At 58.6% G+C, this 11692-nt stretch overlaps 1 long non-coding RNA gene across 1 annotated transcript; it reads left to right on the top strand.

Annotated features, from left to right (window-relative positions):
- The first annotated feature begins 4005 nt into the window (after nucleotides 1-4005).
- Nucleotides 4006-7353, top strand: LOC138843978 (uncharacterized). Its single transcript, XR_011379242.1, has 3 exons — nucleotides 4006-6512; nucleotides 6652-6758; nucleotides 6945-7353. It is a non-coding gene; the product is annotated as an uncharacterized lncRNA (long non-coding RNA).
- Nucleotides 7354-11692: the final 4339 nt, after the last annotated feature.

Below are 11692 nucleotides of genomic sequence, written 5' to 3' on the forward strand. Positions count from 1 at the left end.
GGTGATCCGAGACAGGGAGCCAGGAGCTTCTTCTGAGTCTCCCACAAGGGTGCAGAACTTGGGCCATCTTCTACTGCTTTCCCAGGCCATAGCAGAGAGCTGGACCCAAAGTGGAGCAACTGGGACTCAAACCAGCACCCAGATGGGATCTGGCCACAGCAAGCAGCGGCTTTACCCACCACGCCTCAGTGCCAGCCCCAAACACTTCCTTCCTGCCTGTCTTGTCTTTCATGTCTTATTTTATGGAGCCTTCCTTTGACGTATCTCACGCATTGTGGGCGTGACCCTGTGAGGCGTCCCGCACACTGGTTCTAGGTGCACACCTGTCTCTATCAAGCTCACTGTGTGAGAGCTGGGCTCAGGGAGGCTGCAGATGGCACAGTGACAGAGACACTGGACTCAGATCCCTTTCTTTCTCCCTGGCTTTCCTCTCCCCCACCAGGGCGTCTGCAGACCGAGCCCTGGGAGAGCGGAGGGAGGGTCTGACGCAGGCCCAGTGAGCCTGAGTAGGAAGTGCTAGTGTGGCCGGGGCTGCAACATCCTGGCTGCGTGGCGCTGTTGGGAACCAGAGCCCCAGACCCCACAGGGTGGGGGCACAGGTGAGCCTGGCATAGGGTGCCTTGGAGGGTGCCCAACGTGCACCCCAGGACAGCACTGGACAGACGGGGTCTACTATTTAGGAAAGACTGAAGGCTAAAAGGTGACTGCTTAAGATCAGCCCACCAAGTCTGGTCCACAACTCAGGTCAAAGCCTCTGTCCCCATCCGGGCACAGACACCAGGCAGAGTGACCCAGGGTTGTGGGGGAGGGGCCCAGTGTCCCTGATCTTCAGTGGTTCAGGGCTGTCCCTGGGGACGTCCATCCCCAGGCCCCTCCTCCTCCTGTGTGTGCAGGGAAAGCGAGTTCTGGCATCTGGACGCCCACGTGACAGTCTGCCTGTGTGCCCTTCCCTGACACCAGGGAGGCAGAGCAATTCCCTCCCTTGGGAGAGGGGGGCTGAGGCTCCAGGTCCAGGGGCTGCCTCCCCTCCCCCACTGGCTCCCTGGCTCCCTGTGGAGTGGGCCTCTGCCTCAGGCTCAGCTTGCATTCACTGCCTCAGCCCCACCCCTGCAGACCTGGGCTGTGGGCATTGTCCCCTCCTTCACAAACAGGGAAACTGAGGCCAAGAGGAAGAGCCAGGCCCCTCCCCAGTGAGCGGTTCCTCCCAGGCCCAGGTGGCTGCTGATTCCTGCCCCACCCAGGGAGCAGCTGGGGCAGAGCCGGGGCGTCAGCACCCGGGAGCAGCTGCCAGCCCTGGGCCCAGGGGCTCAGTGTGGAGGAGACAGCTCCACCTGTGACAGAGGAACGTCCTTAGGCCAGTGCATGGAGTGGAGTGTATCTGAGAAGAGCATCATGATACAGAAGTGATTCACGCATCAGGAGCAGGTTCTGAGGACTCCTTTCCTGTGAAATTTTTTAGCACCTGAGAAGGCTTCCCATGGTGTCCTTGTTCTTCCTCCTGGAGGTAGAAAGAGGTGGCTAGTGATGTTTAATTGAATTATCAATGTCCAAACACAAAGCTGTGTTTTAGGATCTAGGTTCTGTGACTCCTTGTTGACGCTGGCCACTGTCCTGGGACGGTTGTTCCGGGCATCACCAATGACTGGATCTGGGGAGGCAGGGGGAGCCGGGCCCAGGGTGGAGCCTCAGACCTCGGCAGGTGCTGAGCACCCCCTCTCCTGCCCCGGGATGGGAAAGACTGAGCACCCGGGGTGTCTGTGAGTTTCTGTGGAACCCAGATGAGTGCCTCCAGCACCTTAGGGACCCACCCTCGCCGTGGGCAGCACCATCCAGCCCACCCAGAACTCGGAGAGAACAGGGCCGCAGGGCAGGGGCGAGCTCGGGGCTCTCATGGAGCCTGCGCGTCTCAGTGCTCCCCCTCAGGCTCAGAGCCCCCGGTGCTGTGGCTTTTCCACTCTGCAACTCACACCCGTGACCTGGGACTCCCGGCTGCAGCCTGAAGCCAAGAACCCCGGCGACTCCTTGTGCAGGGTCCTGTGGACTTGATCTGTGCCCGCTCCCAGCTCTCCTGGTTTCCTACTTAGCAGACAGCTGCCTCTGGGACTTGGCAGCCCCCATTACAGGTGAGCCCCTCCCTGTGACAGACCCCTTGCCCTGTACCACCTCCTGCACCATGTGTTTGGCTACTTGGACACCCTGGCTGGACCAGATTTTGAATCCTCTGAGGAACATTGTTGGGTAGAGAGGTGGGGAGAGATGGGGTTGGGGTTTCTGTGGTTCTAAAGCTCCCAGGTGGGTGGGGGACAAGGACCTCAGTCAGGCGTCCTCAGAGCCTCTGTGGATCCCTGCTCTGGACCCTGAAACCAAAAGGGCCCATGTGGCTGGGTGGACAGAGACCTGGGAGCTGCCCCCTGCACAGGCATCCACTGACTAGCTACACACTTAGGGGTGTGGTAGCGGGCGGCTCCTTCCACACTCGCCCCGGGATTAGAACCAGCTGCTGGGTGGAAGGAGCAGTCCGGGCATGTCCCTGGGGAGATTCAGGTGTTAAGCACTAGGAATATTTTATATTGAGTCACCTGGGTCCCAGGACAGGTTGCGTCTGGGTCTTGCGGTGGTGTGGGTATTTCATGAGTTGTGAGCATGGGCATTGCTAGGAGCAGGCGTGGGCTGAGGGTGTCCTCTTGGGGCAGGGCAGCAGGACCACTGATTAGGCCCCAGTTAGGTTCTGCCTCGTCAAATTCCAGTCCCCTCTGACACCCACACGTGGACGTGGGGAGGTCTCAGGAGAACGGGTGCCTTCTGGGTCTGCAAGGTGCAGGGCCACCCTGAGGGCAGGACCAGGAGTGCGCTCTGGGCTGAGCTGGTGGCCTGGTGCTTGTGCCTCCTGTGCCCAGGGCTGGCAGGAGGGGCCAGGGCCACGGGCAGTGGAGAGAGGGAGGTGGACAGGTCTTCTGTGTGTCCTGTGTGCTGTGGCCGTGGGTGTGTGGTCCCGCCCTGGCAGGCTGCAGCTCCTCCAGGGTGGGAGCACACAGCACCGCCCTGGCTGACTCCTGCCCCCCACCCCAGGGTCCTCATCTCCAGAGGGGCGGCCTCGGCCTCTGCCAGCACCCGCACGTGTGTGCAGGAAACTGCTCAGCGCAGGGCACGCCTGGGCCTGAGGCGTCCATGACAGGAGGTGGGGAGCCCAGCACCCTGGGGCTCAGTGCTCTGAGGGCTCCGGGGACTGCCACTAGAGGAACCAGGTGATGTCAGCTCCCAGAGTCTGTTGCCTGGACAGCGTGTGGGTGCTGCCTTGGAGACCCGTGTGGAGTGTGCCTCGTCCTCACTGCCCCAGGCACAGGACCCCATGGCTTCTCCGTCCCCCGGGGAGCAGCTGCTGCCTGGGAAGAACTTGTAGCCCTGGGTGGGTGCTCACAGATGTCCCTGCACTACCGCCTCTGCTGCCTGCAAAGTGCCTGATTGTAATTTATGACAGATGTGATGTCGAGAAATGTGCATGGAAAATCATCAGGACTCAGTGTCGGTGACAGGCACCTGTGGTCACACACGGGGACCGGAGCACTGGAGCCTGGACAGGCAGCTTGGAGCCGCACCCGGGGCCTGGGCTGAGTCCCGGCTCCAGTGCCCATGGCTGCCACCGACTTGGTGTCCCACCCCCTGAGGCTCTGTCTCTAGGCTCTGTCAAGGGGGTGTGAGCAATAGGAGCCCCTGCCGTGGAGGGTGGCCCCCACCCCAGGAAGCAGCCAGAATAGTTCCCAACTCTCCTGAGCTCCTGAGTGGTGCTGGGTCCTTAGGGGCCATGGGCAGCCCGGGCGGGGTTCTGGGAGCTGTCAGCGTCTGTGGGTCCTGGGCTGTGGGGGAGCTGGCTCCTTCCTGTGACCCCCTCTGGCCTTTCCTTTGTCCTTGCCCCTTCTCCTTGCCTCTCTGTCCCTCCCGTGTTGGAGGCCCCAAGCCTGATTTGGGGCTCTCTCTCCCCTTCTTTGTCCTCAGGGAGAACCAGGAGCAGCCAGGCCAGGAATACCTGCACCTCCCAGAGTTCCCTCTTGTTCTTCTACACAGGGGAGCCCCAGTGCCTACTGTGGCTGTCTTCCCTTGGCTGACCTATCAGCTGTACCCCTGCCCAGGACTCCTGCCTCTCTGCGTGTCCCACATCCCATATTGACCAGACCCACAGCCCCCACACTGGGAAATGGTGGTGGTCATCCTGCCTCCCAGGCTGGGACCAGAGTGAGTGAGGTTATGGCTGCGAAGCTCCAGCAGGGGACGAGCCCATAGGGGAGTCCTCAGGGCAGACAGAGGCTGTGCTGGGGTCTCCCCCGAGATCCGGGACACCAGGACCTGCAGGAACGCCCCCCCTTCATGTTGCAGTGGATTTGTTTCTGGGAGGAGGAGCACGGTGGGGGCAAGAGGCACGGAGTCACCACACAGACCCCGGGAGTCAGGTGAAAGCAGGCCTGAGGCAGGTAGCCTGCAGACTCGTTTATTTCAGGTGCTACAACAGCTTATATAGCCAAGGCAGCCAATCCGGTCAAGGGGCGGTCTATGCCCTAACCAATCACAGTCTGTAGCCAGGCAGTTTCTGAAGCCATCCAATCACAGCCTGTTGCCCGTGGCCATGTTGGCCTGGCCTTCTCAGTCCACCACACCTGCAGGCTCTGTAGGAGAGGTTTCCCCACCAGGTTGCACACTGTGGCCTGTGGGATGGCCCAGGTCAGTCATGTTTGTTGTGGGTTTTGTGTACAGAGTTAGTGGTTCTGACATTTCTCTCTCCACTGTCTCCCTGTCTCTGTCCTCCTCTCTATCTATTTGCCTTTGAATAAGTAAGGAAATCCTTTTAAACAGAGAAGTGAGCAGCTGGGACGTGAACAGACACTGGTACGGGACGCAGGCCCCGTGAGCCGTGGCTTTACAGCTCCGTCACAGCACCGCTGACTTGAGTGACAGAACATTTGATGTAGCGTCGCGATGCCAGTGACGCTGCACCATGGTTTGAGGCGATCATTCAGGGGTTGAAGAGAAAGGAGTGGATCCATTGAGTCTGCAAAAGGCAAAATTATTAAAGATGCTAAGACTAGAAATGAAAAGGTTTCGAAATATCCTACAGGGTTTAATTTCAAAAACACTGAAATCACTCTCTTCAACCTAAGAAAGAATTGTGCGGTCTTTGTCTCACTCAAGTGGAAAGGTTCCTGTGCGAACCAGCAGAGGGCAGCACCGGCTGCGGTTTCCTGCTCTGACATCAGAGGGCACCATTGTGATGTCATGCCCGCTGCCTGCACAAAGCCTTGGCTGGGCCTGGGTTCTGTCATTGGCCCAGGAAGGGCTGTCCCGGTGACCCGGGGCTGGGAACAGCTGCCTGTGTTTCCCTTGTTTTGTTTTTTTTCCTCCTGCTGCTGTTTTAGTCAAATATGTTTTTTCTTTTTCCATTTTGATTATTTTGTTTTCTTACTTATTTTGTTTATTTTTTTCCTCCAGCATTTATAGTCTTTTTCCCTTTCTTACTGATTTTCCTTGGATGTTTCATTTCCATTTGGATTTGTTGTCACTTTTTCATTGGCTTCCTCTTGTTTGTGGTTGTTCTTTGTATTTTCTCCCATTGTTGGGTTTCTATTTTTTCATTCTGTGTTTTTTTTCTCTTTTTTATTCCTTTTTTTTAAAAATAAAACCATGAGGCCATCTGCATTACTTGTTATATAGTTCAGATTCTTGGAATTTTTTTCTTTGTGCTTTATTACTGATTTATTTGTGATTTCTCACTTTTAACGGTTCCGATAGGGTCGGTCTCAGTTGTGAGTCTAGTTGAGTTCATTCAGTTCATGTTTTCTGTTGGTGATGTGAGCTGACTTTGTCCATTTTGTGTTCTGATTTCTGTTCATTTGATTTCTGTTTGTTTCATCTTCGTTTGTGCTCAAGGAGTCAGAGCCGTGAGAGCTGATCTGTGTCAGCTGCTGGCTCAGGGTCTCCCAGACGTCAGCCCTGCTGACCCTTCCTGGGGGAGCCCTGGAGAGGGAGAGGAATCCGGAGGAAGAATCGGATCCTGCTCCTCCTTTTTGGTCAAATTTGTTTTTTCTTCTTCCATTGTGATTACTTTGTACTTTTTCTATTTTATTTTGTTTCCTGCCACCATTCATATTCATTTAGTGTTTTCTCATTTAACATTTTATTCCACTAGAGCAGTCTCCTTGTTGGTGTGGTGTAGTACATACAGTTCATGTTTTCTGTTGGTGACGGGAGCAGAGTGAGTTTGTTCATTTTTGTGTTTTGATTTCTGTTCATTTGATTTCTGTTGTTGCATTTTCATTTGTGCACCACTCGTCTGCCTTCCTGGGAGCCCCGGGAGAGGGAGAAGAATCCCGAGGCCAGAATCGCATCCTGGATGGGGACTTCCCAGGGCGGGGACTTACTGCCGGTCCCCCAAGCCCTCTGTGTCCCAGTGGCTCCCGCGTCCCTCAGCAGAGCGGGGCAGGAGGTGTCATGGCGGCTCCTGGATGAGCTGAGAAGGCTGTCAGGTGGGACAGGTGCTGTCTGCACGGGGGTGGGAGAAAGGGTTGTTACTGCGATGTTCTGCCTGCGGGGGACTCTGTTGGGGTCTCCCATGTCTGCAGGGGAGGGGCAGTGGCAGTGTGGGCCCCTCTCTCCCCTGCACAGGTAACTACTGCCCAGTCTGGGTGGCTCTACAAGGTTTAGGATCCAAAGAAGCCCAGAAACCTGATCTGCACCAGCAAGAAGACTTCCTGTGGAAGGACCTCTTGGTGGTAAGGGACTCACCCACAGGGACAGGGACAAGGGACCAGGCCATTGCATGCCAAGGCCCACGTTCCCCACATGTAAGCTTGTCCCTGGTCAAGCCCTCTGACCTCTCATCTGCAGGAGGGTCCTGGGGCCACCAAACGGTCTACACAGCAGGTGCTGCAGCTGAGCTGTGTCTCTGGTGCCCCCAGGTCACCACGATCTTCCATGGGAAGACAGACTCTGAGACGTCCAGCCTCCAGAATCCTTGCCTCGGTGCTCTCTAGCGTAGAGTGTCCCTCGTCCTCGCTGCCCCAAGGACAGGACCCCGTGGCTTCTTTGGCTGCCCCAGGTCACCATGATCGTCCACGGGAAGATGGACTCTGAGATGCCCAGCTTCAGAATCCTCGCCCTTCCAGAACACATTTCGAAGGTCCCTCATCCTCGCTGCCCCACAGACAGGACCCTGTGGCTCCTCCGTCCCCGGGGAGCAGCTGCTGCCTGGGAAGAACTTCGTGTCTCTGTTGGTGCCCATGGATTGCCCTGTACTACTGCACTGTGCCAGAATGAACAGATTTATGAGTTAACAGAAATCCATTAGGTCAATAAATTGTGAATGGAAAAACATGAAGGACTTAGTGTTGGTTTCGGGCACCTGTGGCCTCACACAGAGATCGGAGCGCTGGGAGCCTGGAGGAGGCAGCTTGGAGCCACACCGGGTCCAGGGCCTGGGCTGAGTCCTGGCTCCACTGCCCGCTGCTACCCACCTTGGTGTCCCTGCCTCTTGGCCTCTGATTCCATCTCTGTCAAGGGGGTGTGAGCAATAGGAGTCCCTGCCGTGGAGGGTGGCCCCCACCCGGGAAGCACTCAGAATAGTTCCCACCTCCCCTGGCTGCTGGGTAGTGCTGGGTCTTTAGGTGCCATCGGCAGCCTGGGCGAGGTTCTGGGAGCTGTCAGCCGTCTGTGGGTCCTGGGCTGTGGGGGAGCTGGCTCCTTCCTGTGACCCCTACTGGCCTTTTCCTTTGTCCTTGCCCCTTCTCCTTGCCTCTCTGTCCCTCTCCCTCGGGGAGGCCCTGACCCTGATTTGGGGCTCTCTGTCCCCTTCTTTGTCCTCAGGGAGACCCAGGAGCAGCCATGCCGGGAGCACCTGCACCTCCCAGAGTTCCCTCTTGTTCTCTTGACACAGGGAAGCCCCAGTGCCAACTGCAGCCATCTTCCCTTTGCTGAGCTCTCGGCTCCACCCAAGGTCAGCAGTCCAGCCTCTCCTGGGTGTCCCACATCCTGCATTGACCTTACCCGCGGTCCCCTCCCTGAGATGGTGGTGGTCACCCTGCCGCCCAGGGCTGGGGCCAGAGTGAGTGAGGTTATGGCTGCGAAGCTCCCAGCAGTGGACGAGACATCTGAGGAGTCCTCAGGACAGAGGCCGTGCTGGGATCTCCCCAGACATCCGGGACACCAGGAGCAGGCAGGAGTCCCCCTGCCGTCTTAGGAGAAGTTTGCACACACCAGGTTGCAAACTGCCAGCCCACGGGCCGGACCTGCTCCCTTGAGTTTGCTGTGGTTTGTGCTGTGTGCAAAGTTGTGGTGCTGAGGTTGAGATCTTCAGATACCACGGAGCTGTCGGGGCTTCTCTGGGCACAGGGGAAGGTGTGGCAGCACCAGGCCCCGGGGTCTGTGGCCCCAGTGGCTGCATGTGCTCAGACACGCCCCCGCCCTCTGCAGGTGCCCCCAGAACCCCTGGCTGGGAGAGGCTGGGGTTGGTTTGGCCAAGAACCTTTCCACGTGCAGTGTCTGAGACTCGGCCAGGTGATTCCCACTGCACAGAGCCGCGCTGCTGGGTACTCAGAACCCCAGAGGCCACAGGCGTGTGGAGCGCAGGTGAGCCTGGGTGTGGAGCGCAGGTGAGCCTGGATCTAGGCTGCCTTGGTGCTGGGTGCCCACCCCTCCCCCACTGGCTCCCTGGCTCCCTGTGGAGCTGGGTCTCTGCCTCAGGCTCAGCTTGCATTTCACAGCCTCAGCTCCACCCCTGCAGACCTGGGCTGTGGGCATTGTCCCCTCCTTCACAAACAGGGAAACTGAGGCTGAGATGAAGAGCCAGGCCCCTCCCCAGTGAACGGTTCCTCCCAGGCCCAGGTGGCTGCTGATTCCTGCCCCACCCAGGGAGCAGCTGGGGCAGAGCCGGGGCGTCAGCATCGGGAGCAGCTGCCAGCCCTGGGCCCAGGGGCTCAGTGTGGAGGAGACAGCTCCACCTGTGACAGAGGAACGTCCTTAGGCCAGTACATGGAGTGGAGTGTATCTGAGAAGAGCATCATACAGCAAAAATGATACCAGAACCAGGCAGCTCTGGACATGGAGCAGGTTCTGAGGTTGCTCATCCAGGACAGGTGCACAGCACTGCTGGGCCACGGGAAGTGGGTACAGAGATCAGCACCATGGCTCCAGGTCAGTCCCCAACCTGCAGGGCGGTCACGGCTGAACTAGTTAATTTCGAATTAGTACACTAGATACAGGGCCTTGTGCCACAGCCATAGCACAGGCCTGGATGAAGCTGTCTGAGTTGGGTCTTGGGCCCAGTGCAGGTGTCTGGTCCAAGTCCATGTCTTCCTTGAATTTTATTTAGCACCTGATAAGGCTTTTCCGTGCAGAGGTAGAAAAGAGATATCTAGGTGACGTTTTATTAAATTAAGAATGTCTGAGTGCATAGACGTGTTTTAGGATCTCGGTCTGCGACTCCTTGTTGGCCCGGGCCACTGTGCTGGGACGGTTCTTCTGGGCGCCAGCAATGAGGATATCTGGGGAGGCAGGGGGAGCCGGGCCCGGAGTGGAGCCTCAGAGTGCCTGCAGGTGTGGAGCCTGCGCCTCTCCTGGCCCCTGCGATGGGAAAGACTGAGCACCCGGGGTGTCTGTGAGTTTCTGTGGGGGCCAGATGAGCGTGTCCAGCACTGTGGGGATGCGCCCTCGCCGTGGGCAGCACCACCCAGCCCACCCAGAACTCGGAGAGAACAGGGCCGCAGGGCAGGGGCAGCTCGGGGCTCTCATGGAGCCTGCGCGTCTCAGTGCTCCCCCTCAGGCTCAGAGCCCCCGGTGCTGTGGCTTTTCCACTCTGCAACTCGCACCCGTGACCTGGGACTCCCGGCTGCAGGCCGAGACTCAGAAGAACCCGGTTGAGCTGGGTCCAGAGTCCTGCGGACTTGGTCTGTGCCCGCTCCCAAGTCTCCTGGTTTCTATGGGCAGATGTGCGCCCCTGGGACTTAGCAGCCCCCAATACAGGTGAGCCCCTCCCCCTGACAGACCCCTTCCCCTGCACCGCTCTCTTGCGCCATGTGTTTGGCTCCCAGGGAACTGTGGCTGGACCGGATTCTGAATCCTCTAGGGAACATTGCTGGGTGGAGAGGTGGGGAGAGACGGGGTTGGGGTTTCGGTTGGTTCTGGAAGCTCCCAGGTGGGTGGGGGACAAGGACCTCAGTCAGGCATCCTCAGAGCCTCTGCGGATCCCTGCTGTGGACCGTGAGAACCAAGAGTGCCCAGGTGGCTGGGTGGACAGAGACCCGGGAGCTGCCCCTTGCACAGGCACCCACTGAGCAGCTGCACACTAACGGGGCATGGTAGCCGGCCGCTCCTCCCACCATTGCCCTGGAATTAGAACCAGCTGAGGGCTGGAAGGATCAGTCGGGGCATCTCCCTGGGGAGATTCAGGTGTTAAGCACTAGGAATATTTTATATTGAGTCACCTGGGTCCCAGGACAGGTTGCGTCTGGGTCTTGCGGTGGTGTGGGTATTTCATGAGTTGTGAGCATGGGCATTGCTAGGAGCAGGAGTGGGCTGAGGGTGTCCCCTTGGGGCAGGGCAGCAGGACCACTGATTAGGCCCCAGTTAGGTTCTGCCTCGTCAAATTCCAGTCCCCTCTGACACCCACACGTGGACGTGGGGAGGTCTCAGAGAACGGGTGCCTTCTGGGTCTGCAAGGTGCAGGGCCACCCTGAGGGCAGGACCAGGAGTGCGCTCTGGGCTGAGCTGGTGGCCTGGTGCTTGTGCCTCCTGTGCCCAGGGCTGGCAGGAGGGGCCAGGGCCACGGGCAGTGGAGAGAGGGAGGTGGACAGGTCTTCTGTGTGTCCTGTGTGCTGGGGCCATGGACGTGTGGTCCCGCCCTGGCAGGCTGCAGCTCCTCCAGGGTGGGGGCAGACACAGCACCGCCCTGGCTGACTCCTGCCCCCCACCCCAGGGTCCTCATCTCCAGAGGGGCGGCCTCTGCCTCTGCCAGCACCCGCACGTGTGTGCAGGAAACTGCTCAGCGCAGGGCACGCCTGGGCCCGAGGCGTCCATGACAGGAGGTGGGGAGCCCAGCACCCTGGGGCTCAGTGCTCTGAGGGCTCCGGGGACTCCCACTAGAGGAACCAGGTGATGTCAGCTCCCAGAATCAGTCTCCTGGACGGCGTGTGGGTGCTGCTCTTGGAGACCAGTGTGAGTGTGCCTCGTCCTCAAGCCGCAGGCACAGGACAACAGTGGTTTCTCCGTCCTTCGGGGAGCAGCTGCTGCCTGGGAAGAACTTGTAGTCCTGTGTGGGTGCTCACGGATGTCCCTGCACTACCGCCTCTGCTGCCTGCAATGTGCCTAGTTTGTAATTTATGACAGATGTCATGTCGAGAAATGTGCACGAAAAATCGTCAGGACTCAGTGACCGTAATGGGCACCTGTGGTCACACAAGGGGAGCAGAGTGCTGGAGCCTGAACTAGAAGCTTGGAGCTGCACCCAGGGCCCAGGTGAGTCCCAGCTCCAGTGCCTGCTACTACCTTGGTTTCCCTACCCCTGGGGCTCTGTTTCTAGGCTCTGTCAAGCTTGCATGAGCAATAGGAGCCCCTGCCTTAGAGGGTACCCCCACCGTAGCACCCAGAATAGTTCCCAACTGTCCTGAGCTCCTGAGTGGTGCTGGGTCCTTAGGGGCCATGGGCAGCCTGGGCG

The sequence above is a fragment of the Oryctolagus cuniculus genome, chromosome 10 (assembly GCF_964237555.1).
Source record: "Oryctolagus cuniculus chromosome 10, mOryCun1.1, whole genome shotgun sequence".
In the NCBI taxonomy this organism is placed as follows: domain Eukaryota; kingdom Metazoa; phylum Chordata; class Mammalia; order Lagomorpha; family Leporidae; genus Oryctolagus; species Oryctolagus cuniculus.